Genomic DNA, 23,806 nt, shown 5'->3' on the forward strand with positions numbered 1-23,806 from the left:
TCTATATGAATTGATAGGGTGTAGCAAAGGGTGTAGCATTGTTGATCATACTTATTTACTATGACAAATATCCAGCAAGATCAAAAAGTTTGTATTCTAATAAATGTGATTCTTGGCAAGAGCAGTGTGCAGGATATCACATGGCTTTTTAAACCAGTACGTCTTGGGAAAGTGCAATGGATATCAACTATGACAATTAATTTAGGTATTTTCCTTTCATTTTGGACAGAGACAAAAAGAGTTGAGAATAAGAGACCATGTTTTATTCAGATTGCTGCAGGTGAGGGCACTGCAGAGAGTCCAGGTTTATGATGTTACAACATGATTTGTCAAATTATTACTTATTCATTTAATTGCTGTCGGGGAGAAACCTCTTATCTCCATATTCTAACTTGAACAAGAAGGCAGTGTTATCGAACCATCAATACACCTCTGACGCAGAGCAATGTTACTGGTCTGGCCACGGAATTTACAAATAAATGTAACGTGTATATTATGTTCTAGATACAATTTATGTTCATGTGAATGTCTGGATTGAATATTGTTCCGGTTCATATCTTCCTCATCCACAGTGCAGGGTTCTGTAACGGATTAAAGACAAGAGAGATACAAATTTATGCTTGACGAGCTGCTTGAAAATCACATGGTAAATTGTTTGTAATTTCTTAACATTACAGTATGAATTGGCATCTATGGTAGGTCCATGATCCCACTCCATGGACAGCATTAAAGGACCACTTCACCCATTTTCAACCTATCTTCACATAATTGGTCCGCACTAATGATCAAGATGGTTTGGTCATTTCAAACGTGATGTCAAACTTTTTATTTTATTGATGCAAGAACAATGGCTTCTATTTTAGAAAACTAACTTTCGAGGAAGAGAAAGGCTGTAGATTTGTAATTAGCTTGGAATCCAAATCGATGATGTCATCGGTAGCTAGGTGTCTGAACTGTCCACAGCCCACCTCTAAGATGCAGAGCGAGTAGACGGGAATTGGAGCTGATTGAAGATGTCCTAATCAGCATTATTGAGGACCGATTATATGAAGATAAGGTTGAAAGTGGGTGAAGTTCTCCTTGATGATAATTCAATGACAGCTGATCTTTAGACTACGGGGCATCTCACCATGCATGTATTTTTTGAAGGCATTGCTATATTACTATATGTTTTATAGCAAAGACAGCAACATGAACCAATCTTCATGAACTATTCCATAATGCTCTCATAAACATTATGTTAACTGTACAGTAGATCCTTTTGATACTCAACCAAACTTGCTTTTACATTCTCTTCTAATTCCATGTAGGCTGGGTTAGGGCTGGGCAATTAACCGAAAATAATGTAGAAACCAATATTTAGAACCAATAACCGACTTAAACGTAACAAATTTAATTAACCACATAACCCAATATACTTTGTTGTATAATTGTGGCGTACAAAAACATTTGAAAATAGCAGATCTACAAGCTCACAACGTGTCGCATCGTGGCGCGTCATGAGCTTGTGAGCGTTGTGACCTTCACTATTGAGCTTGAAATAGAGCACTGAAGTCCTGACGTCATTGCCAGTAGAGGGCGCTGTTCCGCTGGTTCGTGGCTTTACTTGTTGTGTTGATATCCTCATTGGGTAATCTAAGATCGCTTCATATAAGAACTGTGTTCCAAAAATAAACACACCACCCTGGCGATTTTACTCATATGGATATGAAGCATCGACTGAAGGTGTAAATACCCAAAGAGTAACACAATATAAACACTAGAAACGAGTCAAACAACCCAAAGACTACATTTCCCATGAACGCGGCCGCTGTACGGACAGTGATTTCAGACCCGGAAGTAGTAGTTCTTAAGACTTTTAAGGCAGAATTAATTCCATTTTCGCCAGAAACAGGCTGGATCAAATATGAATGAATATCATAAACGATGCAGAGCCACCCTCCTGACAAAAACGCCAGGGTGGTGTGTTTATGTTTGGAACACAGTTCTTATATGACGTGATCTAAGATTCCCGAATGGGGATTTCAACACAAAAAAACAAGACCAGGAGACCTGGTTCTGCCAGACCCAGACTTCACATGACGTGTCAGCCTTTGTCTATGCCCATGTATGGACGAAAGGGGGACAGACTTTTATGGCTCCAAGTAGACACATTCTATGCCCATGTATGGACAGACGTTTTTGGGGGACAGAATTTTTTTTGGCTGGGGCCGGAGGACAAAGTGGCAGACTTTTTTTTGGCTGGGGCCGGAGGACAAAGTGACCATGCCCATGTATGGACGAAACAGGTACAAAGCCTCATGTAAGCCCGACCCCTTGGGTCTGGCAATAAAGCCACGAACCCGTGAAACAGCGCCCTCTAGTGGCAGTGACGTCAGACTTCGGTGCTCTATATAATGGTGATATTGATTTGAAGTCATATCGTCCAGCCCTAGGCTGGGTGCAGACTCTATAATTCCTCATTGAAATCAATATAATATTTGAATATACAAAACGTAACAACAGATTCAAATATATTTTTTTAAAGGGACACTTAAAGGGACATCCATTGAAACTTTGTTTCAATGGATTAGTCACCCCATGGAGACTTGAATTCATGAATTCATGGATATTTTTTTAGTTTTTTGTCTCATTCCTAAGACAATAATTTGATGACCGGCAGCGGTTCCGGTAGGAGACACAACGAGTCTCCTTTGTGTCTCCTACCGGAACCACTGCCTACCGGTCCGCTGGTCATCAAATTACTGTCGTAGGAAAACTAAAAGATATCCATGAATTCAAGTCTCCATGGGGTGACTAATCCATTGAAACAAAGTTTTTGGGAGTGAAGTGTCCCTTTAAGAAAGAATAGTGACTTACTGAGGCATTTCACATCTCCAACCCATTGACCATTCTGGCAGGTACGAGATCCACCTTCAATGACGTAAAGGCTCTGGCAGACATATTCAACGATCTCACCGTAGTTATACTCGGGTCTTGGCGTGTCTTTGATGTCTCCGTCGTCAAGATGTGGTGGTGCTCCACAGCTGTTGGTTTCTACAGTATGAGGACATATGTTCAAAAAAATATTTTTTAACGTTACTGAACTTTGGGTTTAGCGAAGCAAGGAACACGTTCAATATACTGTACACAGTGTTGCCAGATGATGTGCGATTTTACCCTCTGTACGATGTACGATCAATAATTCCAAAAATGCCCAAATGTATGATAATTTCGCCATATCACAAAAAAGTGTGTGAATTTACTAAATTCCCTGGCTGTTGATTCGCGATCCGATTTGGCTTTTCAAAATAAGTCAGGAAATCAGTAAATCTCTATTTGGAGGCATTAAAAACACCTGTCGTGTCTTTGAGTCCAGCTTCAGGCTTTTATTTGTGTAGGCCCAGGAAGTTCCCACATTGGAGTCTCAAACAAGGTTGTTTCCTACACTAAATACGTTTTTTTTGTGAAATTACATATTTACACGTGTGATTTCTCTTTTTTGGCTGTGTATTCAAATACGATCATTTTAAGCCTCCAATAATACAATAATTCATCTGGCAACACTGAATATACACATTCTTTTGGTGAAGTTCTTCCTGGTTTGAGCACACACACACGCACGCACGCACGCACGCACGCACGCACGCACGCACGCACGCACGCACGCACGCACACACACACACACACACACACACACACACACACACACACACACACACACACACACTATGTTTTCCAACCAGACAAAGACCAGATATCAAAAGAACAGATTTGACCTGAACAAATTGGAACTTTATCACTCCAGTTTCCATCTGCTAGACATTCGATGTGTTCACTCCCTTGAAGATAAAGTATACCGGAGCACCGAAACTGTAACTCGTCGCCTTTCCATGCTGGTGAGGTTTGGGGTTGGTTTGTTATCTCCAAATTGGCAGGCAGTTGTGGAACTTCACAAGGAACTGTTTTGGGGGAAATAGTCATCAATAAAAAAAAATGTATTTACAGTATATGAACAGTACGGAAGAGGTGATCTGGAGCTATAAGATATAAGCTATATAAGACATTTTGTGTATGTTGTCTTATGTGTCTTGTATTGTGTCTTGTATGTACTTAATTGTCAAAAATCAATAAAAAATATTGGAAGAGCGGGCCATGTATACAGCCCTGGAGTAATAAGTCCATAAGTAATAAGTATATGGTTAAGATTAAGGGACACGACGTCTAATTTATTTTATGCCCAAAACACACTATGATTAATTCAGAGATTAAATACAACCCCTTTGAGCTTCACATCTTACATTTGTGCCCAGATAACGTGCTGTTTAACTCGCAAAACTGGAGCCGGACACAGATTTGCATGTTGCATTTTCGACCATGTGCCACTGCGCGTTACACATTGTCTAAATGGGGCCTGTAGTATTCATTGTCTAACTCCACAGGTGAGACTATACAACATTAAGTTGGAGAGGGATGCAGTATTTGGCAAACATTTAAGTGAAATTTGATTTGTGATTGAATATGATGATTTCACTATTATAATGATCAACGAGTGGGAGAGCCTAGTGCAAATTTGGTGCCTCCTACCATTGCCTGGCACATTTGTCTATCACTATTGCTTTATTGCTAAGACTATACTGTACCTTCACAAGAAGGGAATGCCTCGTTCCACTGTCCAGTTCCTTCACATGTCAGCTCCGATATACCATTCAGTCGTTTCGGAGGGGAACAGCTAAATGTTATAGTGTGGTTAACATGTATAGGGCCATTGTTTACTGGCAGATCTTGAATATTAATCCCTCCATCTGCAGGCGGTTGGGGGCAGGTCGCATCTAAGACATTGCACAAAAAAACATGAAAGGCCAGTTAACCAACTATACAAATATGGCACACACACACACACACACACACACACACACACACACACACAGAAACAGACAGACATACACACGTTAATACAGGCAGCCCACGCTGCCTGTATTATCAAATGTACTTGTGCTCATTTTTGGATCGGCCATTGGAATGTTGACTTTAAAATTAGGTACAGGTCACTTCAAAAGTGATTAAAAAGCGACCACAACACGATTGCTACAGAAGATGACACAACTCTTTAGTTGACCCTAGATTTAACACATTTTCCATTTGACACAGATAAAGCAGCAAGTCTTATTCATAATATGTTTTCCAAATAGTAAAATGTATGGTAACTTACCTTCACATTTAGAACCTTGATGATACCAGCCATCAAGAAAGCACCTTAATTTGAAGAATCCCACAAAGCCAGCATGACATCTCACTCTGACTAGTGTTCCAGGGGTATAGGACGCGTCCAGACCAGATGTGTCCAAATTTGAGTCATAATAGGAACTGCTTAAAAAGTCTGCAAGTTTACAACCTGAACAATAAAAAGAGGGGAAAAAATCATATTGTGTGCACATTTTACACATTTCTACAGTTTTAATGACAAAACAGAATATTAAATATAAAATAGTAAAAAAAAAATAAAAAAAAATCACACATTTATTCTGATTTAGAGAAAGGTCTTACCTTCAGCAGTCACTACGTTCAGGGTATCTACCCATATGAAAAGGAGACAGCTTTGCGTTATCACATGCATTTTTGCACATCAAAACTCTAAACTGTGAGTACAGTGGAAATGATTGCTCAGTGATTTACACAGGTCTGTCCTATTCCCTTATTCTTGGATGGAAATTGATGACAAACACGCTATAGGAGATGTAATGGATGAATACATACTATTAAGCTCTTACCTTCACAGACTGGCACGACCCCATCCCACCCGTGTACCATGCAGCGGCGACTACTGAACCTGCTGACCATTTCGTAACTGAAGTGAACATAAAGACATTCTTAATGTCATTATCGTTGAAAGATTTTTCAAGCATTTAAAAAATCTACAAGCTCACAACTCATCGCAATGTGATGCATTGTGAGCTTATAGATCTGCCATTTTGAAATGTTTGTTTTGTGTGCTTGTTTTTTAAAGCTGTAGAAATATGCCAAATTGGTACACAATATGATTTGTTTCTCTTTTTATTGTGCGGATTGGAAACTTCATCGCATTGCAATGCATTGTGAGCTTGTAAACCTGATAGTGAAGTATAAAATAGGGCTTTAGTGGTTAAACTCACATCCTATATTACATTGGAGAGATGAAAAGCCATCATTTTCCCATCTCATTGTTTCGCTCTAAACACAACAACAACATATCACATGTGTCACGGTCTGCCTCCCCACAGACCGTGTCTCCCACTTTCCATTCCTGCTCTCAGTCCTAGTTACACACCTGCCCCCACTCCCTCATCAGCCCAGCGGTGCCCTGCCCTTTGCCAACCTGTGAGCACTTCTCTAATCAACCTGCTGCCTATAAAACTGGACTCATTCCACACACACATTGTCAGTACATACATTGTTGTTCCTGAGAGCTGCCTTGGAGAGTCTTGTTCGTTGTCGCATGCTACTGTAAGGTTTGCCTTCCTGTTTGCCGCTTTTCCTATGCTTGGCTGTAAGCTTAATCTTGACTTTAATAAATCCTTGAATTGAAACTATTTCTGCTTGTGGTTCTGCATTTTGGGTTCAGTCATTCCGCATCCCTGACAACATGTCACTAACAACACAAGCCACAATGCGCACAATTAATTTACGGGTGGCGTAGGCTACTTTTCATTGCTCACCACACATTTGCCTCCTCGGAGCATAATTAATTGCGGCCAGCACAAACTCACAACATTACGGGTCGACAGCCCCGACCACCGCCGAGCGAAACCAAAACACCGCGAGCCAACGCTGTGCCACACACACACACACACACACACACACACACACACACACACACACACACACACACACACACACACACACACACACACACACACACACACACACACGTCACGCTAGACCCTACGCTACGCGGCCCGAACGTCTAGTAAAATACAATGTGAATGATGAGATGTAGAAACAGAAAGATGCATAGCAAGCAATAGGGCAAATCAGTGGTAGCCTACCCGCTTTGGCATGTGTACTGAACTTCTGCCCCAAAGACAAAATCCTCTCCCTTCACCAGACTGAACTCTGCAAAATCAGCATCTCCAGGGTGACCACATGATTTGGCTGAAAACAAAAGACAGATAAGTTAGTGCAGCTTTTGTATATAAAATAATCTGATCATCAGTTTAATAGGGTGGCCGTAGCTCAATCGGTAGAGAGGCTCCCTGCAATTTTACAATTGCGGTGTAAATAATAATAACAAAATGAAAATAATCACTGTATGTGCCTGTTAATGTACGGTGCTGTGTCATGAGACCTGCCCAGTGAATATTTGAAGGGTGAGTGTTTCCTTAGGCATCGTACACGCAGTTAAAACAAGCGACGCATGCTTTACGCATGCTTCATGGGGGGGTGAAGCCGTTTCAATTCATTCCCTATGGAAGTCACGTGGTTTTGAAGCGCTGACTTGTCGCATGGCTTCATGGCTTCATCCCTCCTCCCCTGCGACAAGTCAGCGCATCAAAACCACGTGACTTCCATAGGGAATGAATTGAAACGGCTCGATTGGTCAAATGCAGTGGGCAAGTTTGCTTCAGGGCAATAATAAAGTATAACTTTATAACTGGCCACCTGCCATCATATGGACACACTAGGCGACAAGGGCACAGTGTAGATCAGTGGTTCTCTTCTGGATCAGTTCAGGGCCCACTTGAAAATCTGTGTTCCCGTGCCACCCATCTCACCACTTAACACGACAGCCAACAGGCTATCGTGTTATGTTCCGATGTAGTGGTAAGCTCTGATTTAGTGGTATCACAATGAAAACTCACTTTTGAAGGTTTTAAATAATTACTAAAAAAGTTACATGACATTTTTTCTCTCACATCCAGTAATATCATCTCTTTAACCAGTAGAGGTGTGTAAAATAGAGATTCAGAGCCCATATTGTACATAGATAGCAAGATGATCTAAAAAAACTGCTAAATTGTCACACCTGAGCCTTTAACACATTTTCCATTTGACACAGATAAAGTAGCAAGTTATTATTCATAATATTATTTACAAATAGTAGAATTGATGGTTAACTTACGTTCACATTTAGAACCTATATGATTCCAGCCATAATCCAAGCACCTTAATATGAAGGATCCCACAAAGCCAGCATGACAACTCACTCTGACTTGTGCTCCAGGGGGATAGAACGCGTCCAGATCAGATGTGTCAAAATTTGAGTCATAACGTTCACGGTCGCTTAAAAAGTCTGCAAGTTTACAATCTGAACAATAAAAAAAGAAACAAAAATAATATTGTGTGCCAATTTGACACATTTCGACAGTTTTAATGACAAAACAGAATGTTAAATGTTAAATAGTTTAAAAAAATCACACCCTGTGTGAAGTGGGCAGTGTCTTGCTAGCTAATCACAATACTGAATGGAGTCAACCAATCATGTACAAAAAATTAATACATTTATTGAAACACTCTTTATGATGGAAGAAACTTAAACTAAAAAAAAACCAATTTATGTTTTTTTTAAAGTTATGGTTTCTTATATAGGGCTATGCACATGTGTCATGTGACCCTGGCCAATCACAGTCCTGAATAGACTATGATTGGCCAATCACGGTGCAGGGTTAGACGGGGTACATTTTTGTACATTTTTGTACATTTTTGGCCAATCACAGCGCAGGATTTGTTGTACAAATATCCAAACCTCACTTATAGGGGCGGTTTCACCGCCCAAAAAGGGGGGAAAATCAACACATTTATTCTGATCTAGAAATGAGAAAGGTCTTACCTTCAGCAGTCACTACGTTCAGGGTATGCACCCATATGAAAAGGAGACTGCTTTGCGTTATCACATGCATTTTTGCCCGTTTAAACTCTAAACTGTGAGAACAGTGGACTTTACAAGGACAATTATTGCTCAGTGATTTACACGAAACTGTCCTATTCCCTCCTCCACAAGGCAGGGATTAAAGGTGGAAGTGACCACACACTGCCTTACATGACTTACTGGTACAGACAGAGGTTGTGAACCATGATGAAGTCAGCAGTTTGGATTGGCTGAGAGAGTGGAATGTTTCAACACGCAGGACTTTATTTTTGTCTCATAATTCATTATAAATATTATCCAAATAAACAAAATAATAAAACAGCAAATCAGAAACAAGTCAACGTAATTCAATATTGCTAATTATCCAGTGAGATTTGTCTCTACAATTAAACTGCAGTCACAGAGGTATTTCATGATCATGTGCATTCCAATTTTTATGTTTATTTTTGACTGACTAAACAGTATTCCCGTAAAGGTTCTTCTTCTGGTAATCATATGCAGTAATCAATTAAGCAAACAAAACAGTTTGTGCTTTGCCCATAAGACAGAGCGCCCTTTCCCAATGTGAATTCATTCAAAAACTAGAAAAAGTGCTCCTCGGAGCACAGGTCTCCGCCAGGTCAGCTACGTTATTGTGGCCTCCTGGTGGCGTTATAATATAGGCCAATGTGAAAAGGGTGCCATTTCTGCCTTTCATGGCAATCGGACACTGCATTCATGATTTGAGGCATTTTGTTCCAAAAATGTGTTAAATTAGACCTGCTGGTGGTGCTATAACAGGCCAATGTGAAAAGGGTGGCATTTATTCCTCGGCCTAGTGTAGTGGAGCGGCTAAATGCTTTTTTCTGGCAGAATCTTTCAGTTGATGATAAAAGCGTGAAAATTGGCATGAGCAGTCTCCATGGGTCACTTGACAAGAAAATTGTTTGAGGCATTTGTAATTTCAAGATGGCGGCCATTTTTCAAGATGGCAGTTAAGTGATATGATGGTTTATTTGGTGATACAAGCATGAAAATTGGCATGAATAGTCTCTGTGGGTCACTTGACAATAGGCCACCCACAGCTACTTGACATTTCAAGATGGCGGCCATTTTTCAAGATGGCCAACACTTTAGTGGAGCAATGAAGTTATATAATGGTTTATTTGGTGATACAAGCATGACAATTAGCATGAGCAGTCTCTGTGGGTCACTTGACAATAGGCCACCCACAGCTACTTGAAATTTCAAGATGGCCACCACCTTAGTGGAGCAGTTAAGCTTAAGAAATAATTTAGTTGGTGATACAAGCATGAAAATTGCCATGAGCTGTCTCAAAAGGTCATTTGACAAGAAACCGCCACAACCACTTGAAATTTCAAGATGACTGCCGTCCGCCATTTGGATCTTTAAATGATACCGTTTCTCATAGAAATGTATTGGGTTCCTCAAAAAGCTCTGTCAAGAGAGGTTGTTTGACTGTGTTTTGTCTGACTCTTCGCCCACGACCTCTCCAGTTTGGTAAAACCTGTCAGGAGTTGCCTCCCACCGGCATAGCTCTCAGGGTTCACTGAGGTAGGCCTACACAAGCTCCCTTACCACGACAAGGTAACAGTCACAAGGGAGGATATATATATATATATATATATATATATTTTTTTTTTAAACTAACAGCCATTACATGTGTCAAATAAATACTAAGGGGTGGGGAAACAAAAAATAAGATGAATAAATTAGCACAGTTGTGGTGCTGATAAGCACAGTTGTGGTGCTGAACGGACAGTGCTCCAAAATTATGAGCAATGGCTAATACTGAATGGCAATAGCCACGGAACCATGACAAACGATACTAAGGAACTAAACTGAAAATGTGCTTCACTGTTAGATATGGCAGTGGAAGGCAGTGGAAGCAATGTTACAAAGTAACAACTGAAAATTACACAGTAATAGACAAGATAAAAAGTAAAACATGATGCGCCGATGTGGCGAGGGGAAGCCGAGCCATAGGCCTACACTTGAAAACACAGAGGACAAGGGGGAATAACTCTGGCAAAATAAACATGCAAATAGGTTCTAGCAGGGGCAACTACATAGGCATGTGAAACTGAGTCCATATCTGAAGCACTTACACCTTCCAGTACATGCCTTGGTGCACCCACATTTGGTCAAATCCCAACAACTCTCCGCAATAGGTGGAAGTGGAGTCCAGAAGACTTTCCACTTCTCGTCCTGTTCCACCCATCCCCAGTCAGATGGGCTCGGCATTTGTGGATGTCGCTTCAATGCCTGTCCCCACACGTATCCAGCCCCATAAGAAGCACGTTTGGCATGCTCTTTGAGTGCTGCTTGAGTTGGTGGGATCAAGTCATATTGTCTTTGCTTTCTGGCAAAGAGATCAAGCCTGGCCTCGTTCACAGTTGTGACATTGCTGGACCTGTCATACATTAGATCTTCTTGGCCTCTTGACATGGATATCTTTGGTATCTTCGGTGTCTTCAGCAGATGTAGATGCTCTCTTTTGGGCCCTTTCCAGCTCTGTGTTGTTGAACCTAAGTTTACAGCTTGAATGATATTTTGCTCTGTTTCTTGTCAATGTGCTTTCTATGCCATCACCTTCATCTAGTCGGGTTGGACTAATTAAGATAGGCAGAGCATTGATCTTATGAAATAATGGAACATTTCTTGCAATGGTATCATAACCAGTACGATCGTGCTCTCTGTTGAATAAACTCGGCTGAATGAGTTTTTCCTTGGTGACCTGCTGACAAATGAAACATCTGTCCCAGTTAGTTTTCTCAACTGTTATGATGGCTTCTGCCATGTCTGCAGCATAGGCAGAGGCCGAGGGTTTATCCTTTTACAACCTTTTACCAAGCACTTTGATGTATGGGATACAACTAAGTTCGTGCCTTAACCCTACACTTAGTCCGATCGTTCATCCAATGCAATTTAAATCCTGTGCGATCTGTACACCATCCGGTCAACTAAAACACCCATTAACCTTGGCTCGGCTCTCCCGCGCTGGCACAACCTGTCAATTCAGGTGCGGCTATCTACTGTTTTGGGGTAAATTAGACAGCATTTGGGATACTAACTTTCAATTAGCTGACATTGAACCCCACTCTGAGTTTAACAGCAGTGATATATCACCAGTGTGCCCTGGTAGTGCAGATATTCACTCTGATCTAATCTATCTATGATCAACAAATCAACACAACTGTATTGTGATGTGTTAAAAGTTGTTATTTAGCATAATAATAATAATCATATAATTGTCCTTAATGAAATAAAAACCATACATTTCTATGATAAAATGTATCTTTTGAGGATCCAGGGGGCGGCCATCTTGAAAATAGAAATTTCAAGTGGCTGGGAGTGTTTTCTTGTCAAGCAACCCTTAGAGACTGCTCATGCCAATTGTAATGCTTATATCACCAAATAAACCATTATATAACTTAATTGCTCCACTAAAGTGTTGGCCATCTTGAAAAATGGCCGCCATCTTGAAATTTCAAGTAGATGTGGGTGGCCTATTGTCAAATGACCCAAAGAGACTGCTCAAGCCAATTTTTATGCTTGTATCACCAAATAAACCATCATATCACTTAACTGCCCACTAAGGTGTCGGCCATCTTGAAAAATGGCCGCCATCTTGAATTACAAATGCCTAAAAAAAAAAAAGGGTTTTGCACATATCGGCCTCCTGGTGGCGCTATAACAGGCCCATGTGAAAAATTTGGGGCAGGGGTTCTGAATTGGCATCCAGGGAGTGTGTGTGCACAGTTTCGCAGTGACCGGGACAATTAACGGTGCCGGAGATTAGCTGTTCACAGACAGATGGACAGACGGACGGACGGAGGGACAGTCCCGGGCATGATACATTTCTTTGGGAACCAGTTTGGGAACCACTGCTCTTGATAACAGCAAGTCTGTGTGTGTGTGTGTGTGTGTGTGTGTGTGTGTGTGTGTGTGTGTGTGTGTGTGTGTGTGTGTGTGTGTGTGTGTGTGTGTGTGTGTGTGTGTGTGTGTGCGCGCGTGTGTGTGTGCGTACTCTTGATAACAAGTCAGTATGTTGCCTTGCTATTTGATCATGTGCTTCTTCCCTTGTTCTTATGCATGGTGAAAAGGGGTGAACTGTAACAATTACATTAACCTGGTTAACTTAATATTACACCAGGTGTTGTCTATATGAATTAATTGAAGGGTGTAGCATTGTTGATCATACTTATTTATATGACAAATATCCAGCCAGATCAAAAGGTTAGTAGGCCTATTCTAATAAATGTGATTCTTGGCAAGAGCAGTGTGCAGGATATTGCATGGCTTTTAAAACCAGTAAATCTTGGAAAAGTGCAATGTATATCAACAATGACTATTCATTTTGATATTTTCCTTTCATTTTGAACAGAGACAAAAAGACAGAGTTGAGAATAAAATACCATGTTTTATTTAGATTGCTGCAGGTGAGGGCACTGCAGAGAGTCCAGGTTTATTACATTACATTACATTACAGTCATTTAGCAGACGCTTTTATCTAAAGCGACTTACAATAAGTGCATTCAACAGGTAGGGAAGGAAACTACTAATCACCAGAAGTCTTAAGTGCATTCTCTTCTAAAACAAGCAACTAACAGTATACCTAGGCTAGCGCTGAGGTAAAAGTGGAATATATCAGCTACCTACTTTCTTAAACAGATGAGACAAGTAGATGAGACAAGTTTATAATGTTACAACATAATTTGCCAAATTCTTACTTATTCATTTTCGTTGGTGTCGGGGCAGAAACCTCTTATTCTAACGTTTTGTGTTTTTTTCATAAGTTATTGCCCTACTTTATCATACTACAGCGTCACTCAAAACGATCAAAAGTAGCAGATTCTGAATTTGAATCCTGAAAAGTATCAGTTTTGGACATATGAGGTTTCCACCCGACAGAGACGATTTGCTTGTTTGTTCAGTCTTAATTTCTAGTTAGCCGAGAACAAACAGGCAGTGTTATCGTACCATCAGTACACTTCTGACGCAGATTAATGTTACTGGTCTGGCCACGGAATTTACATAGAAATGAAAGGTATAGATCATGTGGTACATGATATTTATTATCACGTGGTATATGTTTGAATCTAATATTGTTCCGGTTAATATCTTCCTCATTCACAGTGCAGGGTTCTGTAACGGATGAAAGACAAGAGAGATGACATTAATGCTTGAGGAGCTGCTTCAAAATCACATGGTAAATAGTCATTTTGAAATAATTTTGGACATTACAGTATGAATTGCCATCTATATGGTAGGTCCATGATCCCACTCCATGACCACAATTAAAGGACCACTTCACCCATTTTTGGGCGGTGAAACCGCCCCTATAAGTGAGATTTGGAAAAATGTACTAACTCCTGCGCTGTGATCTGGGCCCAGGAAATTAGTAGAATTATCCTGCGCTGTGATTGGCCAATCACAGCCTATTCAGGACTGTGATTGGCCAGTGTCACATGACACATGTGCATAGCCCTATATAAGCAACCATAACTTGAAAAAAACCAAAATTTGGTTTTTTTCAAGTTATGGTTTTGTCCATCATAAAGAGTGTTTCAATAAATGTATTTATCCTTTGTACATGATTGATCGACTCCATTCAGTATTGTGATTAGCTAGCAAGACACCGCCCACTTCACACAGGGTGTGATTTTTTACCTATCTTCACATAATTCGTCCGCACTAATGATCAAGATGGTTTGGTCATTTCAAAGAGAAGTCAAACTTTTTATTTTATTGATGCAAGAACAATGGCTTCTATTTTATAATACTAACTTTCCAGGAAGAGAAAGGCTGTAGTTTTGTAATTTGCTTGGAATCCAAATAGATGATGTCATCGGTAGGCAGGTTTCTTAACTGTCCCAGCCCACCTCTAAGATGCAGAGCAAGTAGACGGGAATTGAAGATGTCCTAATCAGCATTAGTGAGGACCAATTATATAAAGATAAGGTTGAAAGTGGGTGAAGTGCTCCTTTAAGTAATTGATGATTCAATGACAGCTGTTCTTTAGACTATGTGGCGTCTCATCGTGCATGTATGTTTTGCCAGGCATTGTTTTACTAAATGTTTTATAGTAAAGGCAGAAACATGAACCAATCTTCATGAACTATTCCATGATGCTCTTACACACACATTCATAAACATTATGTCAACTGTAGATCCTTTTTAGTGATACTCAACCAAACTTGTTTTTACATTCTCTTCTAATTCTATGTAGGCTGGGTTAGGGCTGGGCAATTAACCCAAAATAAACTAGAAAAAGTGCTCCTCGGAGCACAGGTCTCCGCCAGGTCAGGTAGGATAGTGTGGGGCAGCAATGTTCGGAATTCGGCAATCAGGCTGGAATGTGACAAATCAGGCGGATCGGACGGATCCGTCTTGATCAGTTGACTATAGAGATCTTGTGTACCGATTTGTGTGATGTTTGGATAAAATATGAAGGAGTAATAAAAAAAAAATAGTTTTATATAAGTTGGCTTCCTGGTGGCGCTATAATAGGGCTATGTTGAAAGGGTGGCATTTGTTCGTCAACGTAGTGCAAATGTGAGTGCGAAGTTTCACTGCAATCGGACGCTGCGTTCATGATTTGCAACATTTTGTTCAAAATGGGCCACTCCTGCAAAAATTTAGATGTCAATCTTAGCCAATCAGGATGGAATATGAAAAATCTAACAGATCCGTCTTGATCACATGACTATAGAGATCATGTCTACCGATTTGCGTGAAATTTGGATAAAATATGTAGGAGTACTGTCAAAAAAATTGTTTTGCAAAAAGCGGCCTCCTGGTGGCGCTATAACAGGCCCATGTGAAAAATTTGGGGCAAAGGTTCTGAATTGGTATCCAGGGAGTGTGTGTGCACAGTTTCGCTGCGATCAAGCTAACGGTGCCGGAGATTACCTGTTCACAGACGGACACACACACGGACGGACAGGGTGCAAACATACTCTCTCGCCATGCCTTTTGGCCTGGCGGAGACAATAATAAGTCTGTTTAATGACATAACATAGTGACATAGTGAAAATAGCAGATATACAAGCTAACAACATGTCGCATAGTGGTGTGTTGTGTTGATTGTAAAAAACAATCGTTCATGAGCTTCAGTTCATTCAGTTCATTTTTTGTTCATTTTCAGCTTAAAATTTAATGGTGATATTGATTTGAAGTATTATAGAGTGTTATAGAGAATTATAGAGTCTGCACCCAGCCACTATAACAGACTATAACAGATTTCAACATACATTTTTTAAAGAAAAAATTGTGACTTACTGAGGCATTTCACATCTCCAACCCATTGACCATTCTGGCAGGTACGAGATCCACCTTCAATGATGTAGGAGCTCTGGCAGACATATTCAACGATCTCACCGTAGTTATACTCAGGTCTTAGCGTGTCTTTGATGTCTCCGTCGTCAAGATGTGGTGGTGCTCCACAGCTGTTGGTTTCTACAGTATGAGGACATATGTTCAAAAACAAAATTTTTTAACGTTACAGAACTTTGGGTTTAGCGAAGCAAGAAACACGTTCAATATATACAGTGTTGCCAGATGATGTGTGATTTTACCCACGATGTACGATCAATAATTCCAAAAATGCCCAAATGTACGATAATTTCGCCATATCACAAAAAAGTGTGTGAATTTACTAAATTCCCTGGCTGTTGATTCGCGATCGTGTGATTTCTCTTTTTTGGATGTGTACAATAGTTTTCTTTCAAATAGGATCATTTTAAGCCTCCGGTACGATAATTCAATATTTCCCATCTGGCAACACTGAATATACACATTCTTTTGGTGAAGTTCTTCCTGGTTTGAGCACACACACACACTCACTCACTCACTACACGCACGCACGCACGCACGCACGCACGCACGCACGCACGCACGCACGCACGCACGCACGCACGCACACACACACACACACACACACACACACACACACACACACACACAGACAGACAGACAGACAGACAGACAGACAGACAGACAGACAGACAGACAGACAGACAGACAGACACTATGTTTTCGGAACGGATTTCACCTGAACAAATTGGAACTTTGTCACTCCAGTTTCCATCTGCTAGACATTCAATCTGTTCACTCCCTTGAAGATACAGTCTACCGGAGCACCGAAACTGTAACTCGTCGCCTTTCCATGCTGGTGAGGTTTGGGGTTGGTTTGTTATAACCAAATTGGCAGGCAGTTGTGGAACTTCACAAGGAACTGTTTTGGGGGAAATGGTCATCAATAAAAAAATATATATATATTTAAAGTATATGAACAGTACGGAAGAGAAGTGGTGATCTGGAGCTATAAGATATAAGACATGACGACAAGACTAACTGATCTAACTGAACCACTCCAGGTCATCCTTGCAGTTCAGTTGTTATGTATGACACAAGATACAAGACAGACATGACCAGCAGTATAGCAGTATAAGACATACAGCAGTATAAGGTCTGCTCAATGCTCAATAGAGGGTTTTTGCTTTTAGATCAGGATCTTGTCATCATGTCTTTTATCTTGTGGCCAAGACATAACTACTGTAACTGAAGCTCTCCATCTCACATCTTCTCTTCCATATAACTGTGACATACCTACTATATGCATTGAAACATTGGGTTTAACCACTTAAGCCCTAGACATGATTTTGCTCTGTACTCGCAGCGCGTTTTTCCGTCTTCACCAAATCCCTTTGCCATTCAGCTCTCTACATTGTGAAAAGTGTGTGAAGATGACTTCTGTGCAAAAACAGATAAAAGTAAACTATCAGGTTAGAATTATAGGAACTGTTCTGATACTTTCACCAGCATCATTTCCTCTTGGACAGGGTTTGGGCAACTTGGATATTTCATCATTAATTTCATAATATTTAGATTCTTCTGGGAAAATTGTGAATATTAAAATTTAGCATTACATATCCAGTGTTTATGATTTTAAAACACAAATTGTTGCACCACAACATTCACAATTTCAGAAGCTGATGAACCTCAGTTTATAAGAAGGCGTACAGTACAGAGTACAGTACAGTACATTTAATATACGCTATATACACTTCTCGGTTCCTTTTGATGGTGTGGTGAGCGGAGAGCTTTTTTTTCTTCTCGTCTCCTGATATCATTATATCACTACTAATCCTGCCTATGGCAGATCAATTTCCTCAGCAAAAAAATCCAACTTCAACCTCCAATCTGTCAAAAATAATGTGCCAGGTGCAGGGGCACATACATACGTAGCTCTTAACCACATGAACCCTATTGCCCCTATTTTGAGGTGAATAGTCAACGATAAAATAGCAGCTACAAGCTACAAGCTTACAAAACGTGCGCCACATTGTGAACTATTAGATCGGCTATTTTCAGTGAAGAGATTTGGTGTAGAGGGAACAAATGAGCGGGCCATGTAGCCCTGGAGGACCCCGGTCAACAAGTATATGGTTAAGATTAATCATATACTTTTGCTGCCTCCTACCATTGCCTGATAACTCAGGCACATTTGTCTATCACTATGGCTTTATTGCTAAGACTATACTGTACCTTCACAAGAAGGGAATACATCGTTCCACTGTCCAGTTCCTTCACATGTCAGCTCCGATACGCCATTCAGTCGTTTCGGAGGGGAACAGCTGAATGTTATAGTGTGGTTAACGTGTATAGGGCCATTGTTTACTGGCAGATCTTGAATATCAATCTCTCCATCTGCAGGCGGTCGGGGGCAGGTCACATCTAAGACATCGCACAAACAAACATGAAAGACAGTTAACCAGCTATACAAATAGGCTACACCTCAGCATGTCTGGAAACGTGGACAAATCACATGGACTATGGCGCTGCCTTGTGGAGAGAGAGAGAGAGAGAGAGAGAGAGAGAGAGAGAGACACACACACAGACATACACACGTAAACAGACAGACATACACACTTAATACAGGCATCCCACGCTGCCTGTATTATCAAATGTACTTGTGCTCATTTTTGGATCGCCCATTGGAATGTTGGCCTTAAAATTAGGTGCGGTGTGGCGCATTGTGCCAATGCTATCTTAGGTACAGGTCACTTCAAAAGTGATTAAAAAGCGACCACAAATACGATTGCTACAGAAGATGACACAACTATTTATTGTTGTCACACCTGACCCTAGATTTAACACATTTTCCATTTGACACAGATAAAGCAGCAAGTCTTATTCATAATATGTTTTCCAAATAGTACAATTGATGGTAACTTACCTTCACATTTAGAACCTTGATGATGATACCAGCCATCAAGAAAGCACCTTAATTTGAAGAATCCCACAAAGCCAGCATGACAACTCACTCTGACTAGTGCTCCAGGGGGATAGGACGTGTCCAGACCAGATGGGTCCAAATTTGAGTCATAATAGGAACTGCTTAAAAAGTCTGCAAGTTTACAATCTGAACAATAAAAAGAGAAATATAAATCATATTGTGTGCCAATTTTACATAATTCTACAGTTTTAATGACAAAACTGTTAAATATTAAATTGCAAAAAAAATAAATAAAGAAATCTGATCTAGAAATGAGAAAGGTCTTACCTTGAGCAGTCACTACGTTAAGGGTATGCACCCATATGAAAAGGAGACAGCTTTGCGTTATCACATGCATTTTTGCACATTTAAACTATAAACTGAGAACGGTGGACTTTACAAGGAAAATGATTGCTCAGTGATTTACAAACTGTGCTATTCCCTCCTCCACAAAGGATTAAAGGTGGAAGTGACCACACACTGCCTTATAGGCCTATGACTTACTGGTACAGACAGAGGTTGTGAACCATGATGAACTCAGCAGTTTGTATTGGCTGAGGGAGTGGAATGTTTCAACACACAGGACCTTATTTTTGTCTCATAATTAATTATAAATATTATCCAAATAAACAAAACAATAAAACAGCAAATCAGAAACAAGTTAACGTAATTCAATATTGCTAATTATCCAGTGAGATTTGTCTCTACAATTAAATTGCAGTCACTGAGGTATTTCATGATCATGTGCATTCCAATTTTGATGTTTATTTTTGACTGACTAAACAGTATTCCCGTAAAGGTTCTTCTTCTGGTAATCATTTGCAGTAATCAATTAAGCAAACAAAACAGTTTGTGCTTTGCCCATAAGACAGAGCACCCTTTCCTAATGTGAATTCATTCAAAAACTAGAAAAAGTGCTCCTCGGAGCACAGGTCTCCGCCAGGTCAGGTACGTTATTGTGGCCTCCTGGTGGCGTTATAATAGGCCAATGTGAAAAGGGTGCCATTTCTTCTTAGGCCTTTCACGGCAATCAGACATTGCATTCATGATTTGCGGCATTTTGTTCAAAAAATGTGTTAAATTAGACCTGCTGGTGGCGCTATAACAGGCCAATGTGAAAAGGGTGGTATTTCCTCCTCGGCCTAGTGGGAATGTACATGTGAAATGTCACGGAAATCGCAAGCTGCGTTCATGATTTGAGGCATTTAGTTCAAAACGGACCAATCCTGCAAACTTTGGAAGCCAACCTTAGCCAATGAGGATAGAATCTGGCAAATCGGACAGATCCGGTTGATCACATGACTATAGAGATACTGTGTACCGATTTGCATGACGTTTGGATAAAATCTGTAGGAGTAATATTTAAAAAATGGGTTTTGCACAAATTGGCCTCCTGGTGGCGCTATAACAGGCCCATGTGAAAAATGGGGTTCTGAATTGGCATCCAGGGAGTGTGTGTGCACAGTTTCACAGCGACCGGGACAACGGTGCCGGAGATTAGCTGCTCACAGACAGATGGACACACGGACAGACGGACGGACACACGGACGGACGGACAGGGTGCAAAACATACTCTGTCGCCATGCCTTTCGGCCTGGCGGAGACAATAAACACAAAAAATGCATCTCAAGAAACAGTTCAATCACCAGCCACCACTCAGTCATCATTCACACCAGCTGGTACTCAATCAGTCACTCCTCACCACTCATTCACAAACACACCAATGAGGGAAGCAAGTAAAGACATACACAGGGCAACACCACACAGAGAAAATACATATATGACCCTTGGGGTCATAGTCATAACAGTCATGTTATGAATATTATAGCAAAATCTCATTGTTAAGCATGCTCATAAGTGTACTTAGTACCAGAGCACCCTAGGCCAAAGATCAATGATCAATTTTATAATCTTATCAGCTGATCTGAGGCCGTATGTTCTGTACACTAGGGTGAAGAGAGGGGCTGAACTGTCAACTGATCACCATCTGGTGGTGTGTTGGTTCAGATGGCGGGGGAAGCCTCTGGACAGACCTGGCAAACCCACGTGTGTAAGGCGGGTGAACTGGGAACGTTTGGAGGAGACCTCTGTCCGGAAGGAATTTAACTCCCACCTCTGGAGGGACTTCTCTGACATCCCTGTGGAGGTTGGGGACATTGAACAGGAATGGGCAATGTTCAAAGCCTCTATTGCTGAAGCTGCGGCTGTGAGCTGTGGTCTTAGGTTCCTCAAGGAGCGGTAACCCTGGTGGACAGCGGTGGTCAGGGAAGCCGTCCGACTGAAGAAGGAGGCCTATCGGGGTATGTTATCCCGGGGGACTCTGGAGGCAGTTGCAAGGTACCGACAGGCCCGAAGGGCAGCAGCTACGGCTGTGACTGAGGCTAAGCAGCGGGTGTGGGAGAAGTTCGGGGAATCCATTACCATGACTTTCGGGCGGCACCAAAGTTGTTCTGGCAGACCATACAACACATCAGGAGGGGAAGCGAGGAACCATCCAAGCTGTGTACAGCAAGGATGGGACTCTGCTGACTTCAAGTGAGAAAGTCGTAGGACAGTGGAAGGAACACTTTGAGGAACTCCTAAACCCAATGACATCAGACCCACCCTCGCTGTGTACATGAGCTTTGAAAATAATAAAAAAATAATAACTAGTTCTAATAAATCCTGACAATTGTATTAAAGGTCTCCCCGTGGAGACAGAGTGTTAGTCCCGCCATCTAACTAAGTTAAAGGCAACCGGGACGAGTTTTGACTAGAGTCCTCAGTGTACTGTTTGTTTGCCCACAAAACAGTGACACTATACTGAATTGTGTATGCTGTTGGGGAATAAATCACTGACAGTCTCTAAGCAATAGGCCAGTGGAAATAATATTGGGAGTCCGCCTTTCTTCTCCCTCCCTTCCTTGTAACTGTATGTGCTCATGTACATGATGATTTGTTGATACGTCTTTTCAACATTGCTTGGAAGTCTGGGACAGTGCCGAGGGAGTGGCAGACCAGGGTGGTGGTCCCACTTTTTAAAAAGGGGGATCAGAGGGTGTGTTCCAATTACAGAGGTATCACATTACTCAGCCTTCCTGGGAAAGTTTACGTCAAGGTACAGGAAAGGAGAGTCCAGTCGATAGTCGAACCTCAGCTTCAAGAGGAGCAATGTGGATTCCGTCCTGGTTGTGGAGACCGTCAACTCTTCTTGGATGGGTTTGCAGTCGAGTGTGCGGCGGCTGGGTTGAGAATCAGCGTCTCCAAATCTGAGACCATGGTTCTCAGCAGGAAAATCGATGCATTGTGCAGTCCAGGTAGGGAATGAGACTTTGCCCCAGGTGAAGGAGTTTAAGTATCTTGGGGAGGTCCTCGCTGCATGTGCCACTGGGAGGAGACCTTGTGGCAGACCAAGAACCAGGTGGGGGGATTACATCTCCACACTGGCCTGGGAACGTCTCGGGATCCCCCGGGAGGAAGGTGGCTAATGTTGCTCAGGAAAGGGAAGTCTGGAGCTCTCTGCTGAAACTGTTGTCCCCGTGACCCGACTCCGGATAAGCGGTTGAAGATGGATGGATGGATGGATGATTGTTAAGCAGAGGAATGACATTTTCTGAACTGGTAACTGAACCAACAATGCATGAGCCTGCCGTTATTTCACAACATGAGTTCACATGGGTTCATATCTTGAGCACCATACCGATTATTAACATACCTTGCTTTCTGTTCTTTGTGATAAAAAAAATTACTTACTCAAAATATTTGTGAAAAGGTTTAAAAAATAAATCTTCTAATATTCTCCATTAAATCGTTTTGTGACTAATTTGCCTTTTTCCCAATTATGCAACTTATCTGAATGCTTTACAGAAGTATTGCATTGGTGAGTATTAATCAGTGATGACTGGAGTGAGAGTTTTGCATGCTTTGTGGTGCACAGCTGAGAGACACACACACACACGCGCACGCACGCACGCACACGCACACGCACACGCACACGCACACACACACACACACACATTTTAACCATTTATTTATGTCCACACAAAGGAGAGTATACAAGGACACAAATATTAAAGGTGCAGTAAGATTACATCACAAAATCATGGAATACGTCTTCATGATACAATAAGCATGTCACTCAGTACTCTATGGGTATAAGTAACAGCGTCTCCGCCATATGTGGCGGCTGCCAATTATAGCAGAAATAGAACAATACTTTGCCAGCCTTTTTGCCTCCTTTTTGGGCATCCCAAGTTGTTGGAACCCTCTAACAACCAGTCTGTGGGTATGTCCTAGGCTGCCAAATATAAAAACAAATAGTCTGCACCTATAGCCCAGCTCTGAGATGGTATGTAGAAGTGGTTGGTATTTAATGACCTTTACCATTTACCATTTACCTTGGTCATAAAGGCTTCCTCTAGGCTAGGGTCAAAGATGCAGGCTATCTCTAATACAAACACCTCTCTGGACTCTTCATCAACCACAACAACATCTGGTGTATTAGCTGTCAAAGATGTAAATATGTCTGGGTTATCACAGAGATGAAACATGGAAGAAATGACACGGGAATGTAGTTTGTACATTCTCACTGAGGGTGCATGATTTTTTGATATGTCCTTTGCGATGAGTTCCACTATTCTATCATGGCGTGCTATGTACATCTCACACACACACACACACACACACACACACACACACACACACACACACACACACACACA

This window comes from Gymnoscopelus braueri, assembly GCF_963280865.1.
Source record: "Gymnoscopelus braueri genome assembly, chromosome: 6".
NCBI classification, from domain to species: Eukaryota; Metazoa; Chordata; class Actinopteri; order Myctophiformes; family Myctophidae; genus Gymnoscopelus; species Gymnoscopelus braueri.